The sequence below is a fragment of the Cygnus olor genome, chromosome Z, assembly GCF_009769625.2.
Source record: "Cygnus olor isolate bCygOlo1 chromosome Z, bCygOlo1.pri.v2, whole genome shotgun sequence".
In the NCBI taxonomy this organism is placed as follows: domain Eukaryota; kingdom Metazoa; phylum Chordata; class Aves; order Anseriformes; family Anatidae; genus Cygnus; species Cygnus olor.
Window position 1 is genome coordinate 13,701,414 of NC_049198.1, and position 26,174 is coordinate 13,727,587.

At 41.7% G+C, this 26,174-nt stretch overlaps 1 protein-coding gene across 4 annotated transcripts in view; it reads right to left on the reverse strand.

Moving 5' to 3' along the window:
- The window catches only part of LIFR (LIF receptor subunit alpha), a 56,545-nt gene extending 50,833 nt beyond the window's left edge, over positions 1 to 5,712 (reverse strand). Inside the window, exon 1 of one of the 4 annotated variants that reach the window (XM_040539891.1) lies at positions 5,573 to 5,712. The gene's annotated coding sequence lies outside the window, so the exon portion shown is untranslated. Of the gene's footprint in view, positions 1 to 5,375; positions 5,516 to 5,572 lie in introns of those variants that run through there. The other 3 variants (XM_040539888.1, XM_040539889.1, XM_040539890.1) reach the window with 3 other exon arrangements.
- Between the last annotated feature and the right edge of the window lie 20,462 nt (positions 5,713 to 26,174).

Sequence of the window (26,174 nt, forward strand, 5' to 3'; positions counted from 1 at the left end):
AAGTGGTTTTGACTGTAAAGGTGTTCAAAATGCAGTAAGTTATACTGGCAAACAACACTGGTATAAGGTTGCTCATCAATATAGAAACTCCAGAACAACCACAACCTAACTAAAAACCCACACTAATGCTCTAATCAATGCCACAACATCAGTGAAACTTTTTGGCTGGCCTGTAAGATGCCAAAGCAAAAAAGCCACCCAAGGAAAGTCCTCCTTCAGCTACTTAAGACTTCAGTTGGCCAAGGCTGGCTGAAATGCTGCACTCTTTGATTTTGCAGGAAGCAGCCCCTCAGTCCCAGGGATTACAGGAGAGAAAGGAGACTCTGCTCCCCAACACGGCTAGCGAAGAGACGGGGGAGCCATCCTGGCCTAACGTGCTCCCCACACACCAAGCTGGCAACACAGCTGTTGGCTGTGCTGTGGGCCTGTTTTTTGGCACGGTAGGAAGCGAGGCAGAAGGAGCAGGGAATTGCTACAGTGCCATCCTTGTTTCCATGACACGTGCTTTTATAACTTGTGTTCCCTGAGGTAAAAGGCATAATTTGGACTCGGCAGCTGACAACTCAGCAGTTCTCTGCCTGTGGGATAAAGGAAGGCTGCTTGTGTTGTAGCAACGCTCTTTGACTTCACTCCAGTGCCAGCCCCAGACAGTGCATGGAAAGCAGGGGAGACATATGCCCTTCAAAACCTTACACCCTGACCAACATTCATACCGATGGGTTGGGAGCTATTTTTAGCCAAAGCACTTTCTCCCTGCAGTGAAACCCACTACTAGGAGTGACTCGAGAGGGAGCAGCAGGGACGGCAGACGGCAGCCTAGTGGCAAAAGCCCTTGCTAAGAGCTTCTGGTTCTTGCAGGAAGGGCAAGGACTGTGCGGACACACAACTGGAGGGCTCTCACGGTCTGTAAGTCTAGGCATTACACATTTTCCAGGGGACAGGAGGACAAAAATGATCAGCAAAAAAGTCGCCATAGAGAACAGTCCCTGGGTATCTTTACTGTCAGTTTGGTTCTGCTAGATATCATTAATTCTAATTAATATCTGTTGGCTTCCAAGTCAGAAAGCAAAGCAGACAAGGAACAGGGGAAGCTTAGTGTCTGCAGGTCGTTTGTATCCCAGCTGTCCCTCCACCCCGCAAAGAGGGGTAAGAAAGTAGCTCTGGCCGCCTAGGAATTTATATGGCCCCCATCACTGCCACAGTAATGACTCTGGAAGATATCCACAAGATTTTGGAAGAGATCCCTGGAGACATTTAAGCACCTATAAAACCAGAACTTTTGACGCTTAAACTAAAACAAACATGTTCCAAAATCCCATTTAGCTGCAGCTAAGTATTAGTGGCAAAAAAAATATATACTAAATAAATAAATAAATAAAGAGAGAGAGAGAGAGGGAGAGAGGTGATGGCTAATTTTGTAAGCACCAGGATGCAGAGCTGCAGATGGTCTCCAGTTTGATAGGTCCACAACACCTGCCTAACACATAACACTCAAGATTCAGAAAGCAATTATTCCCTCACCCGTGCCTGCCAGCAAAATGTGCACAGAAGGTGTCACACATAGCCCCAGTATGGGGCTCCTCAAACAAAAGCAGAAGCCATCACTTTTGCTTAAAGATGTGGTCAGAAAAAGAAAGCAGCAGCGATGCTGCCCTTGTCAAGGCAACCCAGTGACTGCAGCCCATGCTGGGGTGTGGGAAATGTCTGTGACTATGCTGAAGATGAGCAGACGAGTCAGGATGGAGACTTCTACAGCCTTTCTGCAGATGTTATTTCTCTCGATGGCTCTGAGCATCTACTGACTCAGAGCAGGACTCCGTGTCCTTGCGAGAGGGACTGGGGGACCACGGGCTCCAGGCCCTGGTCCCAAGGATTATTTATAGTTTTTACAATAAGCTGTTTATGGAATGAAGTATATCAACCGGCCTTGGGGCATAGAGTACAATCACCTCTCAAGCTGTATCTAGAGGAAAGTAGTTTATTTTTCTTATTTTTAGACAGAAATTAGATGCCCAACAGCCAAAACGGATTCATAACTAAATCTCAGAGAAAAAGACACACTGAAACAAAACAGACAAAAACAACAACAACAAAAAAACACATTCCAATTCATTCTAGCTAACTTTGTTAACAGTAGTAAAACTGACTTCTGTACCTGTTCTCCATATCTCTGTGCACGTGGATCAACATCTAAGCCACAGCAAGACCAAGTATCTGGTCTGAGTTCTCAACCCTTTCACCTAATTAAGTATCTTTAAACCTCCCTCACCACACCTTCCCCTGCAGTGCTAAATAACATCCCTCCACTTGAGTCATCTCTGTATTTCAACATCGATCTCAGTACAAGATCTCAGTATTTCTATTATAACCATGCCCTAGACCAATTTGTATTATTGAAAATGGAACAAAACCAATTCCAAGAAATTCCTGATTTCTTTTTTCTGTTTTCCCTTCCATTATCCAACAGCTGCCATTCAACAGCTCTAATAAGCTCATTACAAGATAATACAAACTGTCGTTTAAAAATGTGCAAGATCATTTTTGTTTTCATCTAGAAAATGTATCAACACTCGACGGGTTACACAACAGGAATTGTTGAATTTAGCATCCTCTGCATTCCTCTGAGCACTAGGACACAGCATAACTGGAAAAGAACCCCATTTACCTGATCACATCATCTACAGAGTCATCTGCAGAAAAACATAATCCACCCGCATCAGCCTTGTGATGTGCTGCACTATGCAAGAGAGTCAGCACTTATAAAAATCTCGATTGCCAGACACTTTCTTCTTGATGTACCATTTAATCTTTCAGGCAGAATTCTTACTAACACACACCTAGCCTTGTGTTTAAATACATCTTCTCACGTGGCACAAAACCGGCTGCCAGACACTCACTGGATGAAACAACACATGCTCTAACAGAGCTGCTCCAGGCTGATTGCACATTTTGATTGCACATCTGCTTTAGCATTACTTATGGAGATTTATACATTCAGGTGATTTTTTGGATGTTTACTAGAGCTCTTAGAGTAAGTCTGAGCAGCACGTGATGTTGACACAGACGTGACCTTATAGCAACAGACGGTAACTCATTAGGTGCTTGAAAAATAAAGTCTTATGACTTCTGTGCTGAGGTAGCAGTAGCAGCTTTACCACCTGTGAAAATAAGTTTCTCTTTCTTGGAGAGCATCTCCACCCATACGGCTGTTCCTGCATATTCCACAGACTTTGGCAAGTCTACGCGAATGCCCTCACTTAAAGGTTATGTCTCGCCCTTTCCTCAGCTCACCTGTAAAGGGATTTCGCACAATCTAACTCCTCGATAGGGCTTGCCACTGGTTGCTCTAAGTGACTGAAATGGTATGTTTGGATAGTGCACAATGGAAACTCTTATCATTTAATAACACTGATAAAAGTTTGAATAGGTGAAACAGTGATAAGATGAAAGGATGTGAAGGATGTGTATACTAAATAAACAGAAAGCAAAACCAAACAAAATCTGGTCACCTATTGACTATCTGAAAGCTATATCCTAAACCAGCTCCAAGTCAGTGATTTTTAAGCCTTTGATTTGTGGACATCTACAACATTCTCCAGTTTAGATACAGATCCCAGCACTCACAGCCTCCTGACACTGGACTTTCCTAGTAGCCTGAGCAGATCTCTAAGAAGAAACCTGCAGATGCCTACCCAACTAATGACAGGCATCTGATGCTCAGCAACAGCAACTAGCTGCAGATATGGCACCATTCACTCTGTGGATCCGCTCCCTGCATTTGCTGCTGCCTTTCCCACATCCTAACACTTCACCTCACCAAACGTTATTTTTATTTTGATCTTGATTCACATCAAGGGCCCAATCCTGGAGACTTTTATGTGCTTGCTTACCTTTACTACCAAAAGCGTACAGAAATCAATGTTCATCTTTGTCACCAAAACCATACAGCACACAGTGGTTGAGAAGTTAAGGACAAGCACGGGCTTTCTGCAGACTGACCAGTTCATACATTTTTCCTTACAGGATGTGCAAAGCTTTATTTATAAAGCACATGTGCACCGATGGAAAAACATTAAACAACATACTGTCTCAGCTGGCATTGCCACATGACGATTTGAAAGGGAACGTGGGGTGGCATGGACCCCATCTTCCCCACAACTACTAAACCTGCTAAGTCTGACTAATGGTCTGGGTTTGTGCTACATGTTAAGGGTTTAATAAGAATTTAAAGAATTCTTTTATAGTAAGGAAAAAAGGCAGAACAGACTCCCAGGTGAGATGTCACAGACAAGTCACATTGACTTAAGTAACAACCTGCACTCAAACACAACAGAAAGCCACCCAGTACCTGTGATTCCATGACAGAATTTGACAGGACACAGCCAACTTGGTTGTGGAAAATGAATATATGATGGCTTTTGCAGCAGAGATTTTAAGTGTGAAAGTCTGTACAAGAGAATTCAAACAATAATTCCTACATGATAGCCACAGGCTCTCCCTGGCACTAGGTTAATACAATATTTATCTGGAGCTCGACTCCCATTTATAGCGAAGTCCCCAGGCATCCACCACAGATTACGACTGAAAAACAGAAAAACCACCTACATCACCAGTTCCTGCCGAAGCAACCCCACAGCATGCCAACACAATACGCCCAGCTCAAATTTACTTACATGCCGAACCTCAACAAGAGAACGACTCCCTCTCCAGAACCACCTTGGAGGCTTAAAGAGATCTTTTTAAAACCCCAGCCTCTAAACCCGTCACAAGTTCAACCCCTTAAAATAGACACAGCAAGCTGCCACCGTGCCCCGGCGCAGCCGGCGTGCGGCGAGTCGCGCAGCACAGCCGGATGCTCTCCAGCCACAAGGAGGGCTCCAGATTCCCCTCCCAATGTCCCTATTATATATACATATATATATTCACGTGTGTATGTGTATATATATCTGTGTATATATATATACATGTGAGTATATATATATATATGAGTATATATCTGTGTGTATATATATCTGTATATATATGTGTGTGTATATACATATCTGTGTATATATATATACATGTGAGCATATATATATGAGTATATATCTGTGTGTATATATATTTGTATATATGTGTGTGTATATATGTGAGTATATATGTGTGTATATATATGTCAGTGTATATATGTGTGAGCTATATATATAGTGTGAGTGTACATATCTGTGTGTATATATATTTGTATATACGTGTGTGTATATATGTGAGTATATATGTGTATATATATGTGTGTGTGTGTATGTGTATATATATATATATATATATTCGGAGGGTGTTAGTTCCAAAGCCAACCAAATAAATGAACCCTCACGCCGAGGAGAGGCACGCACACTTACCATGTACCACGCACACGTCCTCGCTCCGACCAACCTGCCGCACAGCCGCTTTTTAAGCTCCGGGCAGCGGCGGAGCGGAGCCGCCGCTTTCGCCGCCGTCCCCCCGGGGGAGGCAGCGCCCGACCCCCGCCGCGCCCCCACCTGTCCCCGGTCCGTGCCGAGCCCCCGGGGCTGCCGTGCCCCCTTCGCCCGCTCACCCGCCGCCGCCTCGCCCTGCCCTGCCCGGCCGCCGCCTCATGCCGCGGGGCTGCCCGGCGGCGCGGTCCCGGGCGGCCCAGCTCCGGCGGGCAGCAGTGCGCAGCGCCGACAGGAAGGAGGGAGGGAGGGAAGCGGGGAGGGAGAGAGGGAGGGAGCGATGGAGGCAGGCGGCGGGCAGAGGGAGGAGAGGGCCTGGCGGGCTGCCCGCGGGAGGAGCCTCGGCCGCGCACCGCCCGGCGCCGCGGCTGCCCGGGATGGCGGCGGCACCCCCCGGGCCTGCCCCCCGGGGACGGCGCCCCCCGGGCCCAGCACGACGCCGCCGCCGCGGGGCTGAGGGGCGGCCGCGGGCCCTGAGGCGAGCTCAGCGCCGCGTCCTGGTCGCTGCGCCGCCGCTGGGGATGCTTGGGAGGCCGGTGGTTTTCGCCGGGTCCCCGGCGGGCTGTTGGGAGCGGGCTGCGGGGGCTGGTGGAGTCACGGGTCTGGCCTGATCGTCCCCGGTCTCCGCCGGGACAAGGCCAAACGCCCGGCTAAGGAAAGGGCTTTGGATGTCCCCAGCATTGCCAGCCCTCTGGGGCACGAAGCGGCGGGCCCAGGGCACGGAGTGCGGGAGGTGCTCGACTCTTTCTATCTTGTGTTTGCCTCTAGTCTTTGAGGTCTGGGGCTCGACCTCCAACATTTCTTTGAAGCCACAACAGTTACGTGCCAGCCTCTCTTTTAAATTAAACTTGAAATCCTCACAATCCCACAGTCTCAAGAGTCAGGCAATTAAAAAAATATATACCACGAGGCCCATAAAATCAGAAGAGTTGGCAGGCCTGTGGCTCCTCTTTTGTTCCCCAGTAAACCACAGCAAGACCAGGAGAAAAAGTAACTGTTCAGTTTTCCCTGCATTTTTCTGCCTACATTTTCCTACGGAGGTTTTCCAAGTTGTTGTAGATTGTTTTTCTCAGAATGTAGGTAATAAAGAACTGTGTATGCTTGCACAAAGGTCCTGGGCCAGGCTTGTATCCTGTCTTGACTATGTAGGTGGATTTCAGGCCCTCAAAGCCACAGCCTCCTGCCATCCTCCACATTCCCTGCTCAGGCTAAGTGAATATAGGCTGTTTTGTAGAGTTGAAATCTTGCATCCTTGCCTTCACTTTCCAGTGTTTTCTCTTGTGCAAAGACAATCGAAGCTTCAGTAGGCCAGAGCAAGAGAAGCATGAACCTTGTGGTTAGGTCTCTTCTGCCTCAAGAGCGTGCTTGACTTTGGGCCTTGTATCCTGAGGCAGTTGTCTATCCGTTGACCTGCGTCACCTTCTTAAGAGGAAGCATTGAGTCTCCTTATACACATACTGTTCTTGAGAAAGAAGGGTTGGAGAGAAGCCCTGGGCTGTGCATTCCAAGCAGAAGATGATGTTTCCTCCTGACATAGCCTGAAACATTTAAAACTCCAAAGATGGAGAGACTTTTGAAGAGTTCTCTCCTTAGTGGTCTTCTAACCAGTAGGTTTAAGCAGTTACCTTCTAGCATGTCAGTCAGCTCTTCACTGGAAAGGCCTGCTGGATGCCTAATTCTGTGGTCTGAACTTTGCTGTGCAGTTCAGGCACCAAGAGATTTGATATGTCAGCTGCCTAAGACCATTTCTGCATTTAATTCCTTGTTCCTGTTCTAACCCTGAAGTCCTCCTGGCCTCTTTCCATGTTACGGCAGCCAGGGCTGGGAATATCCTTAGCACCAGAAGGCCTGGGGAGAAGAAGGTGGCCATTTCACTGCTCTGACACATCCGAGGGAGGAGTGCTCTGCCTTTCTGCCTTTTCAGATCTCAAGAACTGAAGCCTGGTGCCTTCCCAAAGTCTGCATCCAAGGCTGGGAAGGATGCAGCTCGTGCCTGTGCTGTGGAGACTGCTCCACAAATGCAGGTTTCCATCCATGAAAGGGACACAAGGACTCTCTTTTGAAGGCACTGAAAATGTCAAATGAAATTGTACCACCTTTCTTTTCTGCAGCTCATGTTACTTTCCCCTCAGTAATGGCTCACAGGCGTCTCACTTGGCAGGAAGCCCTGCTGATCAAGGAATGTGTACTACAAGTAATTGCAGAAGATCTGGCCCGTTTTGTATAAGACAAAATCAAATGGTATTCATTTTCTCTTACTGATTAGCAAGGCAGCTTCTCTGTAATTTACAGGCGTTCTGTACAGGAACTGGGTAAAGAGGTGTTCAGTTTTTTAGAGCAGGAAAATGTGACTGTGAAATGGGAAGGAGCTGCCAGGAGAAATCAGAGGCAGGGGTAGTTCCTGAAGTTATTTTAAGGCTTTGGTATTGTATTTAATGACTCAATGTTTAATGACACAATTAGAAGTTAAGAAACTTTTTTGACCTGATGCTATATAAGACAAGACTGTATAGTAAAAGTTTCAAGGTGATAAAGCTGCGGATGGTTAGGTTTCAGTTATCTGATTGTTATACAGTGAAATATGCTAGCTTAAATATAAATGTCCCATAGACTAATAGCTGGTCTAATTGTCCTTTCCCTATGACTTCTGATCCTCAGAAAATATGCCATCTATGCATCCTGCCTCATCATGCAACTTTCCCTGTAAAATATCACAGCTGCTATATTTTACAACAAAACTTATCTGCATGTACTACATATACGCAGTCCATTTATTTTGTTTCCTGGCTTATCTCTGGTTTCCAGAAAATTGAAGGACAGATGCTGGAACACACGCTGTGTCTTTATAGACTTAGTGCTGCATTTTGTCATTGATTTTAACAGCAGCAGGGCTGTGCCTTTCAACATTAATATTTGGGCAGTGAGAGAGGAAGATTTAAGTCTCTCTGGACAGGAGGCTAGTTTTAGTTATCTTAGTTTATCTCAGTGCCTAGTATTACTTATAGAACAACTTATCTGCTCTCTAGGTCAGAAAAAAAAAAGACTTCTTGGGGCAGTGTAAATTCCAAATGAAAGTGAGAAGCCCAGCTAGGACATTTTCATTAATGAGAGTTTCCTGGAGCCATTTAGTCTTGCTGTTAAGGGTGTGTTGGTTATTTATGGCAGAGGAAGGGAACGGATGTGTTGATGTTCTGGAACTTTTCCTTTGTGCATTGTTTCCCATTTCACAGTTGTATTTGGCACCCACTTTCCTCCAGCCAATAAAGAATATTAAAGAACTTCCTTTGCTGAGAAGTTGTGTGCATGTTTGACAAAGCATGCAGTTTAACCAGAAGTGTGCAATGTGGTACTCCTACCTGCATTTACAAACACCAGTGATTGTAAATACATAGTATTGTCTGGAGAGATCTGCCAATGGTTCTGTTTATGGACTATCCCTGTTTTCTTTTAAAAATGGTTATATAATACAACCAGCAAAGCAGATTTGGGTCTGACTGAATGTATTCAGGAAAGCCAATAACAAAACTCACGCTGGCTGTGATAGGATGAGGAGGAGTAGCCTCTGTTCATGCCAAGAATAACCTCGAGTACACTGGATAGTGCAATATGTTTTGGTGTGCTCACAAAGCAACAGCTCTTTCCTATGAGGTCTCAGTGGAAGCATCCCTGTGTTGTCAGGCTGGATCAGAGCTATTATTGGAAATGAGTGTTCTGACCCAGGAGAAATAATCTCTTCATAATTAATATTTTTCAAATACAGGGAATTTTCTTCATCATTAGGGACCTATGCCTGCAAACCCCAGTGACATGATGGCAATATGTTGTTTAAGGGCTTCAAAAAATTCCCTGGTCTCCCCTGTCTGCAGGAAAACCATATAGTCTGCTGTGGTTTGTGCGTTTGCAGGGAGAAGCAATGAAAGACTTTGATCTGTTGACCTGCACTAGCTTAGGTAGTGCCATGAATTTTAAAAGAAATGGAAAGAAAAACATGACTTGCCCAAAACAATTAAACTGAAGGCACTTGCATTCCTTTCACTGGAAAAAAAAATCTACCTCAGATGCCTGAAAATACACTGCATGGAATATATTGGATTCACTGCCAGTAATAAGACCCTTATGGTTAGCAGTGAAGATGAAGCTTCACCCACACAGAACAGAGGTGCTAGCAGGTGGATCACTGCCACATGCTGCCAAGTGTCAAGATTTCTCTGGCCAAGAGGCCTGACCGGGTCACTTGTGTGTGGACACAGAGGATGAGGGACACCAGCTCCTGAGTCCTCACTATGTATGTTGGGTCTGGCTTGACTGACAACAACAAATCCCTTTTTTGAGGAGATCTTTTATATTTTACTGATTTAAGCAGTTTTTATGCAGTGATTTTGCTGCAGATCCTTGCTTGCCATATCCTCCATGACCTTAGGAAAAGCTTCTGTCTATTGCTGTATTCCCTCATTTTTCCATCTTTATGGCCACTGTCTGTCTTCCTGTTGGGAAGATGTTATCTGGGTCCATGTTATCAGAGCGTTGGTTTTTGTGTGACAAATTGCCTATGCTGTGGCCTTATCAGAGCAACAAACCTGAGCGTTTGGTCTCTTATTCTGTTCTTGATGTAAACAACGTGCTCCTCACCATTCGTGTTTTGACCGCTGTCTTTCATGTCCATTCTCTCCATGCTTCTCTAATGTGTCTTCTGATGCTTCCTCGTGCAGGCATTTCCATTTGGACCTCATGCAGTTAAGTCTTGATACTTCGGTTACAAATATCCACAGTGACTACAATGAACTAATGACCGAGAAGTGACCTGCTGCTGAAGTTGCTCTGCTGCAACAACCTGCGTGCTGTGAACTGATTAGCAGTCGTTTCCCGTCTAAACACTTGTGCTGTCCTGCAGTTGATTATACTGGCAGTGTAAAGTTCAGCACATGCTTAATCATCATGTTGGATGAGCCCCGTTGCTGTGTCCCATACAGTAGCATGAGAGGTCAGTCTTCATGTCAGTGAAATAAGATACAGCATAGTTCTTGGAAGAAAATGAAGCTAAATATAAATCTCTGAAGAACAGGATAAACACCAGCAAATGGTAACAATCTTACTAACTGTGGAAGGGTTAGTGGAACCAGTCCTAGAACTAAGTCTGATTTATGGATATGAAATTGAAGAGGCTTACTTTGCACAGTAGTGGAAGGGCCTAATTACATCACGAAAAATAGGATTTACGAGAGTCACAGGCTAATTTAGATTTGTAATAGCCAGAGGAGCATGGAAATCTGCAAATAAAATATATTGAGAACATCTCAGACATACAAGTACTCTTAATATTGCAAGTCCCGCCAGTGTCTACCCAATACCAGTGTATCATATTCAAACATACTGCCTTGCTCTGTGCAACTTTCAGCTATGCTCCCTTCTTAGTAATTATTGTCACTGTGGTGATGGCTCCTTTTCTGGTGCTGTGCCATTCCTGGCAGTCTTATTTTTCTGTTCACCAATTTATCAGACAGATATTGCCATACTTTTTTCTTTTTCTATGAGCTCCCACAAAGAAATATGTCCTATATTATAAAGCTTCATAAGTTGATGCTTGTGTGATGCTTCAGCTTTTCTGTTCTTCAGTACATGGCCTGAACATGTCTAATGAATGTTGGATGAATTTGAAGCAATAACTCAGCTGTTACGAACTTTGCATGCACTCAAGAGCTGACCTCTGCACGAACAGGAGCCATTCAGCCAGAATTCCTGTAATTCAGTTGATCAGCCAGTGTCAGTGATTCCTGAATAAGTGGCTAAAATCATCAAAATTCTCTGTGCACAAAGTTTCCAGGCAGCAACACCCTTACTCCCTACTGAACCACATCCAGAGGAAAAAAAATGTCTTCTCCCATACTATCCTTGGACTGAGCTGTAAGCCCACTCACTGCTTGGAACCAAATTTCTGTGCATCAGCACAAAAGCAAGGAGACAAAGACAGCTCAGCTAGGGAGGAGGTGGAGATACCTAGAGAATGCTTTGGAGGAGCATATAATACAGGTATAATAACATGTATTTACCCAGGTCATTGCATTTGTCTTGTCAGTCTTTCCATGACATTTTTCAGAGGCCATACAGTGTGTTCAATCTTTAAAGCCCTGTGGGCTCCCTGTGTGGAAAGTGCAAGCTAAAGCACATTTAAGGATGGTAAGTCCTGTGATCCACATACTTTTCTGCTAGAATTGCTGTTCAGCTATCCTCATGGCTCAATGCATTTATCTCATGTCCAAGAGGAAACCCAAGATCTCTACTGCTGGACATGGCTGCAGCATGCATAGCCCCCACATCAATGTATCAAACTCTCATATGGTCCCTCAGAGATGGATGCCAGGGTATGTTCTGCACCATGCCCCAGTACAGACTAATATGTGAAACCTGTGGAGGGTAGCCAAACTGAAGAGTGGGACTGTGCACTTAGCTGTAACCACTGACTTCTACATGTAGAAGAAAAATTGGGTTAAAAGGTGTCTTTGGGACTTCTTGTGGGTTTCAGTACTACTTAGCAGAGTGCATCAGGGCTTGGGATATTATCATATTAAACAATGTACAAATAACCTACCTTAAGGCTTAGCCTTGGCAAAATCCATTTATTAGAAGCAGCTTTGTCCTTTGTGGGACTGACCTTACAAATATTATTGTTTGGTGTGTCTCAGTTGCTCTGGTTAACCACTGTTCTCTCACAGGCTAATGAAAGGTCTGTATTGATGCACAAACAGAAATTCTAACTCTAGCAAAGAAGGTAATTCCGGCATATTTGAAAGGCAGCTTTAGAGATATCTTCATAAAGTCAGGTTGGTTGTTCGCATTAGGTCAAGCATTCAGGTAAATTCTGTATCCATTCCAGGAGTTTCCATCAAGGTAGAACTATTTTTGTGCTGAGCTGTGTGTTTATTTTTGTACAAAACCATCCCAAGCAATGACGTACAATCCTAACCTACTACCCACTTAATTACATATCTGCATACATCCTCGCATCCTCCCTTCTGGTGCAACACGCATTTTTGCTTTCACTAGCTTGCAGATTGGCAGCAACCTCCATCTGCCTGTCTGCTTATCCCTAGTAAAGCCAAGAGGCTGCCCACCCAGGGAACGATTTGTTGTATCATCATGGCTGTAAGATTAAGCTTCTTCAGGCAGAAAACTATTTTCTGAAAAACACTTAGAACATGTGTGGGCAGCAACACAGACACCAGGAACACACTTACAAGCTGAAAATTGTACTTCTGAGCGTGCTCAGTCTTGTGCCCTGTCTTTGCCAAGTGGGATGTCTAGGCAGCTTCTTTCCCCTCTTGGGTCACCTGCGATACAGAGAACAACCATCCCTGTGTCAGACTCCCATTTGTTAACACCGAACTAAAGCAGTGATTCACATCCACACAGCTGTGTTCAGTGCTCCCAGCTCTGAAGCACAGCTCACCGGTGAGGTAGTAGAGCATATTTTTGAGACAGCTACTGTGAGTGCAGGATACACCGGCTGAGTTCATGCATGTAGCGGCCTAGATTAGGGTTTGGCAGGTACTTTTGCTGCCAGCAGCATGAGCTTGAGCATCCATTGTGTCACTTTTATGATTCTGTACTGCATTGTGTTAGTATAAATCTTTGTGCAATGCCACACAGTAAGATCAAGAAAACAATTCTTTTTTTTTTTTTTTTAATTAACCTCCCCTTAAGGTATTATTTAACTGGATAGTTCCCCTGCTGTCAGTTACACTGAATACAAGCATCAATCCACTGGAAGACCGGTAGGAGGTCAGAATAAACAGGAACAAGCAGCCAAGAGCAAAGATTGAAGGGCTATGGAGCTGTCATAAATATCCAGGGGCAGCACTCTTGTCATGTGTCACACCACAGTCCTGGGCTATAGGCTGTCCTCAAGCTCGAAGAGGTGATGATCCTTCAGCTATGTGTCTTAGCCACTAGACTGGAGTATTTCAGGCATGGCCAGGGACCCAAGCATACTCACAATATCCAGGATGGACTGAGCAGGACGCTGATGCTGGCAGGGAAAAGAGAACTTGCCTTTTGACCATTGTCTGAAGAAAGGCAGTGACAAATGAGGGAGCAGAACCATGTTCTAATTGCAAAGATCTTCTTGATTTTTTTCTTTGTGAGTCCACACCTCAGCACATGAGAACACTGCTCATCCTCCAAAAACTGCTGTAACTACGTCATTTGGATACACGCTAGAACATGGGGACTAACTGGCTGGAAAGGAGTACCTGGCTTACAGGAGAACCTACATCCAGAAAGACCTTATTAGGCTTTTAATTCCAACTTTGGAGGCACTTCAGTGGAGCCCCAGCAAATGTGCTTTGCTTTGGCATGCTGGCTTTGGCAAGCTGGTGATTGTAAGCTGGCTTTTGCAAGTGCTGAGTGTCTTCCCTTCTGCGTTTACTTCTTCCCTGTTTTATGCACAGTGTTGCTGTGGAGTGCAGCTGGGAGCAGAACAGCTAGACAATGCAGTACTCAGTGTTTTAATGTTCCTTTTACTTGAGTTAGACTGGTAGTTCTCCTTCATGCAAAGAAAAATCGAGAACTCAAAAAAAAAACCCACTCACAAAAAAAACAAAGCTCACACACACTCTTTGCTGCACCTAAAATGTATAATTACAAACGCGTACAGGCATCTAGTGAACATGTGAAAAATCTCATAGCAAGCAACCTGCTGAGCATGAAGTATTTTTCCTAGGCAAAAGGAAATTACTGTTGTCTCATTTCTTTTCTTAGGTTTGCTTTCCTATTCAGCCCTGTAAGCTGAGGTTTTGTTGTCTTCCTTCTTTTGATATGCACAAACAGGCAGCAATTCCACAGTGCCTTATTCTGGACCCCTGGCCATATATACATACAGGCACGCTCCTTATGCCTATAATTAGCAAGACTGATGCCAAAGAAGGCTGTCTGAAAGTCTTGACCTTTAAGATGTAGAATATACACACTGTGTGAAGTCACACCCAGATGGAGTCTCTCCTAGCTTTGGAGATGTCAATGTCAATTTTTTGTGTTACATCCTGTGCTACCCACGCACAATTCTCAGGCCTCCCTAAATGGCATTTTTAGCCTGAAATCCTCTCCTGGATTTAAACACCAAAGAGTGGGCTCTCTCCATAGTCACACAGAAGAAACATCAGATGCCATCACATGTCAGTGAAAGTATCACCTCCAACTCCAGAGGTGGTAAGAGGCTTGTTTGGGAAGCAGGAGTGCAATGGCCAAAGGTGCTCCAGATGTTTCCCGTGTCCACAGCGTGCTCTGACCACCTCATTAGGCTAGAGGGCACTGTCCACTCTACTTTTGAAGCATGGCCATTCCTCAAATAACAAAAGTGAAGCTATAAGGACAGAAAAGACTGAAGCAGAAATGAGGGTGATGGTGTCAACAGCAGTGCCTGGAGAGGAGGGGTGGAGGGGGGAAAGGCAAAGTTCTCTCTGCCACTCCAGGGCATGGTTGTGCATTAGTTATATGTTCAGGTGCTGAAGCCATGTGTTCTTCACAATGAACAATTAGACTTCCTCTGTGAGTTGGGAAGAAACCTGTATTTACCCATGACACTCACACTGTGATTCAGCCTGTCCCTTATTACAGGCAACAACCTTGACCAACATTGTGCAATCTTACCACTTTCTTGGGCTTCAGAGGAAGGAACACAACTCTTTGGGGTTTTATTCCAGAAAGGCCTGATTCCTCCCACAGAGAAACCCACACAAGAGAGCTGTGTTGGAAAGACTTGTTGAAGTTTCCACTTCTTCTAAAGGTTAATGTAAGTTGTGTCAGTAACAGGTTTTTTGTTTTTTTTTTTCAGGGAACAAGTGGTAAAAATGTACTTCAAACCTTCCACATCAGGAGGAAGCAGGAGCAACCCCCAAGGTGCATAATCCCCTCTTTTGATATATCTCTGCATGTAACACAGCCCCAGCAGGACCAACAGCTGCCACTGGCTTGTGCCAACCAAAGCTCAGTAGCCGTCAGAAAAAGTGACTCTCAGGAAGTAACAGCTGATTATACTGTTCTGAGTTAAGAGAACAGAACAGCAATGTCTTGCAGCAACACCAAAGTAGGCATCTCACAGATTTCTTGCCCACAGCTCTGTGAGTCTCCAGAGTCAGGAGACAAGCTTATACGCTCCACAGCGAGGCCCACAGGTGACAGTGGTTGCATAAATCATTGCTTTTTTGGAAGAAGTGGTTGCCAAAGAGGCTGACTTATTACTGCACATGGATGTGAAGTCTGTCCTGGTACTGCGGCTGGCTCTAGTTCTAGAAGGAGGGAGTGTACCAAAAGGCTTCAGGGAGAATGTGTACCAAATCACCAGTGGGATGGGTTCCCACAGCTGGTAAGAGGAAGAACAAGAATAAGGTCGGTTTCCAAAGGGAAGTATTTGGCACAATCTCAATCTGACCCAGAAACAAGCATTTTCTTGTGAGAAGAAAAAGGTTTGGGGACAGCAACACTTCAAGCACCAAAAAAAATGTCTTGCTACAGCTCTTCCCACTGTCTGCAAATGCTCTTCCCACTTTCCCTCTCTCTCCTTGTCTTTTTTTTTTTTCTCTTTTCCCTTCCCCATTCTCCCTCTCCTTCCTTTTATTATTCTGAAGCAGGTTAAAGGACTACTCCCACACTTTCTTATGAAGAGCTACACTCTGTCACAGAAATCTCCAGAAAGCTGGCCCTCATTTCATACTGCAGCAGTCACTGACCAAAAGTGATGCTATTCCTACCTTTTGAGATAAACCACAAGCTGCAGAACCAATCTACTAAATATTCTCCCAGAGATGCCTTAAATCTTTGCTGCTAATTGCAGCTCTGTACAAAAAATAACTTTCACAGGAAATCTCTGTGTTGGAAACAAATGGGAAGTATGGGACTCTTAAGATTAGAGAGTAAAGGTTATCTTTGTGTTTAGCTAGTCATTTTCTGCTCCCAGCAGTTTAGAAAGATAAAGCTATGTAACCACTAAGTTTTATTAAAGGGGATAAAACAGCTCCATCTTTATTATCCTAATGTTTAATATCAAACCTGCCTAGGCAAAGTGAGTATGAAAAACTTGTCTTTGATTTATGCAGGGACAGATCGAGTCTATGCAAATCTTTGCTATCAGTTTTAGTGAGAAAAGCATTGAACTCTCTACCGTATGACCTCCGCCCTCACAAAACCATTCCTGAAAAAGAAGAATGGAGCAGAGAACATGACTTTAGTGACATTATCATTAGAAAGATTGATATTTTACCACTATGACTCATCCTTCCCCCATAATTTCATTCCTAAAAGCCAATTAATGTTGTTTAAAAGAGGTGTGTTAATGCTTGCTCTTGCAAACAAACCTAATTAACACATAATTTCTGATTTTGCAATTTTACTTTTGAAATGAATGGAACACCAAACAATCTACATGCACAAAATTTTAACTTTCCAGTCTATGCATTTTGTGACCTTCCAGGTCTCATATTTGTGCTTAATCATTTTAGCTGAATGAATCTACAGATTTTGAAATCTAAAATAGTTTGAAATTAGCTAGATAATGAAGAACCTATGATATTCCACGAGCAGAAGAGGATCTCCATTTACGAGTTACACTATTTTTGTATGACTTATTCATCACACAAAACGTGAGGTACTGATGGCTTATGAAGAGCAAGAGAAGATGTGCAGATCCCAACCTAGAAAAGAGAAACGATATAGACCTGCTTTGGGCATTTCCAGTCTCTCCCTCTCCAGTGCTTTTTTGGAGTGTGATCCTACTGACATTGAGTTTGCTGACAAGAGCTTGGAATCCCTACAAAGCACATCTTTTGGAGCTGATCTCACAGCTTGTAAAAAGACATATGAAGATATAAAAGGCTGTGTTCTTTGTTTCCAGGTGAAATCACAGTTCTTCTTGGGGTATTCCAGTATTCTTATAATATTTACCCAGTTTCCCACCACTTTGGAACAATGGAACTAAAACCAAAAATTGCCCAGGGAAAGTGTGAGTCTACTGCTATCTGAAAATAAATAAATAAATAAATGCAATTAAAAAAAAAAACAAAAAAAAACACCAAGAGAAACTGTTCTCAACTAAAATATGTTTTATTTTTGGTAGAAGGATTCTTCTAATATATATTTGTCAAGGTCTGTAGAGCTGAGAGACAAAAAAATAAATAAATAGGAAGAAAAAGAGGCGTGGAAATACGAGGTATTGCAGAAGTGCTAGCCCCAGTGATATGAGAAAAATATTAGATGAAGGCTCAGCTGAAAGGAAAAGGGAATTACAAGTAGTGAAAGAGATTCCAGCTCTTGGAGCCCAATATACCTAGGGAAACAAGCATACTCTGTTCTTTGCAAGTAAACTAGACTGCATCACAAATGGTTTCAGCCTGACACTTCTTTCTTCCCTTGACGGAAATCATCTATAACAGCCTGCATTTTGTTAGTTGCCTAAACAAAAGGGGGAACAGGAGAGTCAATAAGGTTTGGAAGGCTCAAACAAGACTATCCAAAATGATAGGATACATGCAGCATAGAAATATCCTATATCCCCTATCCAAGGTACAAAGTATAACTGCTGAATACTGTTGCTCAATGTGCAAAGTGATGTTTTGCTTTTATGTGAAATAATTTCCACAGGTGATTTCTATATTGGAAGCTGATGGAAAGCATGGGACTGTAGTGGTTAAGGGCACAAGGTGCAGGATTATTTTGAAGGCAATGGACAGGGCTTTGGAAACTCAATGGCTCCCCAGTTTTAGCATAAAATATTGTGGTATTGTTACTAACCCAACAGTGTAAAGACAAGGAACTGAATTTTAAAGGTGATGGGCACCCACCATTCTTATTTTTATCTGTTGGAAATGCAAGCACAACAAGCCAACAGCCCTGAGTTGAGATACTTGCTCCCTCTGAAATAATGTGGAAAGTTTGCACAAAGAAAATCATGTGAGAAGAAACAGCTGGGAAAACAGGAGGGGCAAATACCTCCAAATGTCATTCTCACCAGCTTCTGGGTACAACCATGTTCACACTCAGTTAAGGGAAGTATGTTTTTAAATAATTAAAAGAAAATAATTTAAAGAAAATAATTTAACTCCAAATTCTATTACAGAAACTGTGCAGACATGAATGTACCTCTGGAAATGTCAGTGCAGAGTAAGGGCTAAAATCCTTTAAAAGAGTGAGATGAGGTGTTTTAGTTAGTTAAAACTTTTAAACAAATATCATTATTCTTTATGTCTTTTTGTCAGCTTTTAACAGTTTTTACCACTGACTTCTCTTGAGAAGCATAACTGGACCATCACAGACTTGGGCTTTCAGCAACCAGTGATTCCCATATGCTTTTCATTGGAATCAAGAAAAGAATTACACTGGTGGTTTTCATAAATGAAGGGTCAGAATAAGATAGGAAGTTTTGAATCGTTTTAGACTTAATGACACAGACAGATGCCAGCTTGAATATCTGAAAAGCCACATGTGGAGATATGCAAAAAGTTCAGCTGTGACCTTATAAAGATGCTCATACCATACATGAAGTTTATTAGCAAGATTGCTATGGTCAAAGTTTTTTTAAATGATGTTTATGCTGTTTCTTTTAAAAACAGACTGTTGTGTGGAACGTATTTTGTAAAAATCAACCCACATAGAAATCGCTATGAGGACATGACCCTAAACTGTGAAGGGATGAATACCTTTTTCTAAGTCCAAAATCTTAAGTTGTTCAAAGTTCATTTCTTTGAGAGATGATGCCTGCACCAGCAGATCTAACAGAAAGGGAACCTCCCAATGAGTCCTGAGTATATTCATAAGCTTCTGAATGGTTCCAGTAAAAAGTCCTTGTACAGAAAGTTCTAATTCACTTCTTGTTTACTTGGTTAGCTGCTGTAGAAGAGTCACATAGGATTTCCCTAACAAATCACATGTTCTCATATTGCAGCATCCTTGAGCCAAATGCATAGAAAACCTTGGGTAACCTTTTCTTCCTCAATATACACAGTAAGATATAATCTGTTTTCAACATTTTTGGCTCCCGTATTACATAGATAGTAGCCAAATAATGACCTATGTCAACATATTTTTTCCTGTACTCTAAACAGCATCTGTATCGTTTTTTTGTCTGCCTTATCCTTAATAGACAGTACCCTTATAAGAAAGACTGCTATGCATGTAGTAACATTACACAAATGTAGATTTACAGTTCTGAATATTAATTCGCAGGAAATTACTTTGTGCCAGATGCTGTGAGTTATTTTCATATGCCTACTGAGATAAACAAACCTAAGGCCAGGAGCCACTTTGAACCATTTTTTTGAAAGCCTGGTTTCCAATATCTGCTGCTTTCTTAGATGCTTCAAAGTCAGGCATTGCCTCGCCCTTGAGCTCTTATAACCAAGTCTCTGAGCTCCAAGTGGAGGGAATTGCCTTAGGTCAGTGTACTCATTGCAAAAGATGCCTAAAGATAGCCAATGGAAAACAAGAATGTCATAGATATGTCTGGATTCCGACTAAAATAAGGGGGAGATGATGAGAATGGCATTTAAATGTGTTAAATTGGATATTTGCCAAGAGAAGGGGAGATCTGAATTCTACCTCCTCCTCTAAGGATTGTTCATGCACTGCATCCAGTTACTGTCTCACATAAATAGCCCTTTAAGCAGGACCAGAACCCAGGTTTCCATCAGTCCATGAAAGTGCCTCAATTAATGCATTAAGGATTCAGGCTCTTACTCTCTTTTTTTTCCTGCTAGAGGAGACTTGAAGTCTTTCTTTACTTGTTTTCACAGAAGGGGTGAAAAACCCACTATTGTCCTGTCACACACTCTGCTTACAGAATCACCTGCCTGGTGTATGCAGTTTCCCTGAGCAAAATGCATAGGACACTTTGGGGAACTATTTCTATTTCAATACACACAAGAGAAAGATGCAGTTATAAGTGCTCTTGAAAGATACACCTATGGCATTGACAATATACTGCGAAAGTTCTGAATATTCCCAGTAAAATGCTGAAAGTAAGTTCCAGTTCTTGCTTAGTTGTTGAGGAAATCATATAAAAATTTTCCACTAATGAAGTAATAACTGTGAAAGATTTTCACACCCCTTGTGAAGAAAGGGGATCGTGCGCTTACAGGTCAAGCAAATTGGTGAGAATTTCATCTGATGTGTTAGGGACACCAGATATTTTTATGACACTTTATTCATTTTCATTGCTGTAATAATCCCAAACTTCTGTTCTTATGAAGCCATTTTAAGCAAAACCTTCTTAAAAGTAAATATTTTAATTAATTAATTAATTAATGTATTTACTTATTTATTTTAGGGGAGTAGTATGCTAGGTTTCTTATTTTCTTAATTTTATGCAAAATAATGCAGAAAAATGTTGGGGGGTATGGTAGCTTTCTCACCAGTGTGCTTCCACAGAAGGCAATGAATATCTTTGCATAGATATCACATTGGCACTGATAGAATACCTCTTTAAGAATAGCAGCAGTTCTCTTCAGGATTAAGTGTTACTACTAAAGGACTTATTCAAATCCCTTTCATGGAAAAGCTCCCTTTGAATTCAGTGAGCTTTGGATAAGCTGCTCGCATTTCCATGTCAGAAATTTTTGTTTACTGACATGGATTCATTCATTTTAATAAGAATCTGCAAAGATGGAGTTATGTGTTCTCATTAGGTGAGAAAAGTGGCATAAATTGTAGTGATTTATTCAAGATAGTCTAGATAATGTCTCACAGATGCACAATCTTTATTGTGATTACAGCACTGAAGGGTTAATGCTTTCAGTATCTTTCTCATTTTTGCAAAGCACAGACTTTGTAAAAGCACAGCATTTTGTTTAAAGGTTGTGTTTAGTTTCTCTAAACCAACAGAAATTAAAGGTTTTGGAAACCATGTCAAACTCACTGTATAGACTGTGCACAAATGTTGTGGTTGCTTTTGTCTATCCCGTGACTCACCCCTGGTTGTTTTGGTATTCTTAAAATATAGATTTAGCTTCAAATTCAGGTCAGCTTGTATGGTCTCATTTGCTGTACTCTGTCTTCAAATCTGGAAGATATTTGTAAAATAATTTCTGTTCTCTGTGCCACGGACTTCCCAGAAATCCCTAGTATAGTTTTTATTTCTATTTTCAATTGTAGATAGAAGACAAACTACTAGTTAAAAATAATTCTGTTATACAATCACTTAGAGGAAAGAAAAACCCTATTCTAGATTTCCAAGTCCAGAAGTAATGCTTTCTTCACGGTCCTATGAAAACACATCATCAACTGTGGTTAACAGCACCTGAGTGGACAAGGACAGCTTACATACGCCTGCTTTAGATACATCAAGAAGAACCCTCAAGCACGAACATCCAAAACTTAAATGTGATCTTCAAAGGAAAACAAACAAAAACACAAAACAAATAAACAAACAAACAACAACAGCAAAAGAACAGTTGTTTGCCCTGATTTAGGAATGTGTCTTTGTTGTCTTTTTGTATTAGGAAAACTACAATTTCCAATGTACACTTCAGTAATAGCTCAAATTGCTACAAAGGTATTATTCAGCTCCAGGGACAATGTTTTAAATAAAGGAGCCTGGAGGAATTCACTACGGTGTATTTCAGGGCAGCAATATGTGCATTTGCAAATACTTAGACAATAAGATAGAGTCTCCAGAAAATAAGTGGGAAAGATATTTCTTTCATAATAGCAATTAAGTCTATCCTGAAATCCAAGCCTGCTTGATAATTCTAGGCAGATTAGCTCCTAGCGCAGCTTCTGCAGCATGTTTCAAATGAACAATAAACTACTTTTTTTTTCTTTTATTCTTAATAATTCCAATATTGTGGCCATAGCAGCAGTACACTGTGCATTATGAGCACCTAAAATCCATCTCACATTCACCTCAAACACACTTGTATCAGCAACAGCTGAACCTTCCCCACATCTTTTTGGACTCAAGGAATATATTCAAACTTATGTTCAAATCAAAGTAGAACCTCTTAGAATATGAGACTCAATTTTTGTTTATTTTAAGATCTAGATGAATAAACTCAGGAGCAATGTAAATGGTGATATGGCTTACAATTTGGCTTGCTCACCATTTGGCAGACCATAATCGCAATGTACTTGCCTGTTATAGGGCTGGTTTTGATTGCATGTGGCTATGCCTGCAGTGCATGAGTCTCTGCTGGTGGTCCATTTCATTCCCACATACTTGCTTCCTTCCTTCTTTAATGGTTTTAGAGATGATAATGATTCACAGATTCTCTCAATTTGCCCCAAACTCTTGTTATGGCATATTTTTGCATACCTGATCATGTGTATTAAGAACATTATTTCAATTTACCGTTACGACTTCACTTATTTTTGATTGCCCAAGCCTCAAACAGCAGTGGAAGGACTTTCCCTAGATGCTTCTGGTCTGTCTTGTATCATTCTAACCACTCACTTTGCCATTTGGAGCAATGGGGATTTCATTAGATCACTATTCATGTTCTCTGTTGACCTACCACCATTCCCAATTAAATATTATCCTTGAACTGTATTTTACTTCTCAAGTTATTTAGTTTCTTTCTTTGTCTTTTTAGTGACTAACCAAGTCTCACTTCTACATAAATAAATAAACAAAACAAACAAACAAAACATTATAAGGGTCCTAATATTATAAGATCTATTACATTATAATGGTCCTATAATGGTCCTATATACTAAAATTCGATCTTCCTCCTCATTGTCTGAAAGTAAAAAAGATTTTAAAGCAAAGGAACACATTCCTACTTCTTTTACCTCCTCAGATTTGTATTAATAAAAGTGTTCTCAGTGATACCCTGATAACCTCAGATTGTCGATGCTTTGAGGTACTACTACTAACTATCAAAGCTTTGATATCTGCTGTTGTCAGCTGCTGAAGAAGCTTGTCTAAAATCCCGTTGTCAGATAACAATCAATAATTGGTTTTATCTTTATTTACCCTGAGTCCCATTTTTCTTTCTACTTCCTTGGAGTCTCCAGCTATGTTTTGTATCACATTGTCTTTCTTTTGCAGCCAGTAAAACCATTAGTAACATCAGAAGGACTGGTGACAATCATCTAATTTCAGTCCCTCTTGCAAATTTTATAATTGTACCATGACTCCCAGGACACCTTAAGGAGACAAGAAGGAGTCAATCTTTCTGTCTACTCCCACTCTTATTTTCCAGAAACCACATTGCTATTCATTTGTTATCTCCTTTGTGTAACGGATGGGTGTATAAAATGTCACAAACAGGAATTAATAAACTGTACTGAGCAGGAAGTTTTGTGATCCTTTTTATAATCTATTCCAACACTTTATAAAAATTGCTGGAGAAACTATTTTCAATCCAACAAAGTCATTTGAAATAGTCTTTAAGCTATCTTATCCCACCATCCCACAAAGTCCTTTCCATCATCTCTCTGATTTCAGTAATTCAGTTCTAAAATTTCCAACCTTTTTCTCCTTGTTGTTTCTGAGAATTCCAGCTGCCTCTTAAACCTCTTAAACTTTTCTCTTCTACAAACAGCTAAGCTATTTGTACTAAGAAAGTCACTAAAGAACTCCCTCCCTCTGTCCAGAACTGCATTCTTGCACTGTCCTTTTTCACACTCACAGTTGATCTTCTTTTCTCCATGTGTTGTAGCTCTCATAAAATACTCCTACATTATATGTATTTTACTCTGCATAGTCCTACTGGACCTAAGTACTTCAGGTCCTTTTTTTTTTTGGTTTTATCACACTTCTTAGCATGAGACCAACTTGGAAGTTGTATTCTCACTTTGCACGTCAGTTTCCAATTACTTTCCCATGTGCTGTTAAATGATCCTTTGTTTCTCATACTTGGAATTCTCCTGAATTATCTTCTTTGATTCAGTCTGCCATGATTTCTTCTGAAGTCTATTTTTAACTGCTACCTTTTTCAGCCTGTTTTTCATATACCTCCAGGATGTTGTGTTTTATCTGTAACTGGTCTACTGAATTTTCTTATCACGTTTGTGCTATCATTCTATGATCAACTCTTAGGCTTCCAGTTTTTGCCTTGAGACAAAATATACAATCTGATTACTAGAAAGCTCCTCTGTAGATAGACATACATGCCTGATAACATTTTAAAGCAAGTTTCTGTGTTATTCAACTGTGTCCTTAACTGCTACAAAATCAGTTAATCTCATGTCATTGTTAATTGTTATGTCATAGACATTAGATCCCTTCCACTCTCTTCCACATCTTTCTTTTCTACTTTGGCACCGCAGCCATCCACCACTATTTTGATATCACACTTTGCAGGATTCTTGAAGACTATATCACAATCAGCACAGCATTCATCTTTTATGTTGTTAGATATTCCTTTGCTGGGAGCACGTATATTCATTCCTAATATACTAGTTGTCCCACTAGGTTGACATACAGCCAGTTTGCTCATTGTTATCTTCAAAGACAGTAAGCCTCATCCTTGACATTCTTGCAGCCTTCTTGCTACTAAAAGAAAGTGATACTCCTACCTAAGAAGCAGAAGTAGCCTTGGGCATCTTTCCCTCCATTTGGCATAGCCCTTAGGGACTTGGGATTGATACCTCTCTTTCCATGGCCATGATACCAGTCACCATAGGGTTTGTTTCCAATAAACTGTTGATTGTCTTCTCTGAGTAAACCAGCAAGGATTTCAGAAACTTAATTAGCAAGGCTATCTTGTGCATGTCATCCTATATTTGATCCACTGTACTTTGGAGTACTCCTGGCCTGGGTAACAACATTACTTTTTTGTTCAGTGAGGCTTACCATGCAGCAAAGAATATTTCTTGCAGCAAGGAGTAAGTCTAAGCTTCAAAACACCTCCAGAACAAAGGCCCCAACTCTCTTGGAATTTGACTACCTGTGTCTTTGCACTCTTGAAAATTCCAGCCCAGATGCAGCATCGAATGCAGCTGTCAGATACTTGAGACATCTCACAGAAGATATACTTCTGTGCTCTTTTCTGTCAGCACTTATTAGGTCAGAGTAAGAAAGAGAGATATTGTCTTTTAAAGCAGATGCTATTCCAAGATTTCTTTTTCTTAATAAAATCAATTGAAATTGTTTAGGCAAGAGACAGCATGCTCTCATCAATGTCGCGTCTTGAAGTCTGTGAGAATTCCTGTAAAGCAAAAAAAAAAACAAAAATAAAAACAAACAAACAAAAAAAAACCACCAACAGAAAACCTATGCATCCTTTTAAGTGAAAAGAGCATGAACGCTCTTCCTCTATATATCTGTCTATGTCTGCCTATGCATGTCTGCAGGGTGGTATTGCTGCTGTAGGTCTAATTTAACCCTTAAGAGGAAACAGTGACTTAGAATTTCTCTTCAGAATGTTTCTTTCTCCACTTCCATTGTTTGTAATCTCAGGGCATGGCATCAGGGTCACGCTTTTCTGCTGTTGAGATGTCAGCTTTGCAGCTACAAGGTAGGAAATAGAGCACTGTGAAGAAAAAGAAGGCCTTCTTTAAGGTACTCATTCAGCAAATTATATGAGCAAATTTTAAATTGAATTGCTATTCAGTGTCTTTGCTGAACAAAGATGGATTTGATAAAAGAATTAAAACAGGTCCATTCTGAAATGCTCTGTTGCATCATTATCTCAAAACTGCTAACAGTTTAGTAGTGGGATATGGAAGATTTTACAAAGTCTTCCTACGGAGCCCTGAATCAAGTTATACCCCAAAGTTGCACATGAAGAGCATCTCAAAGCA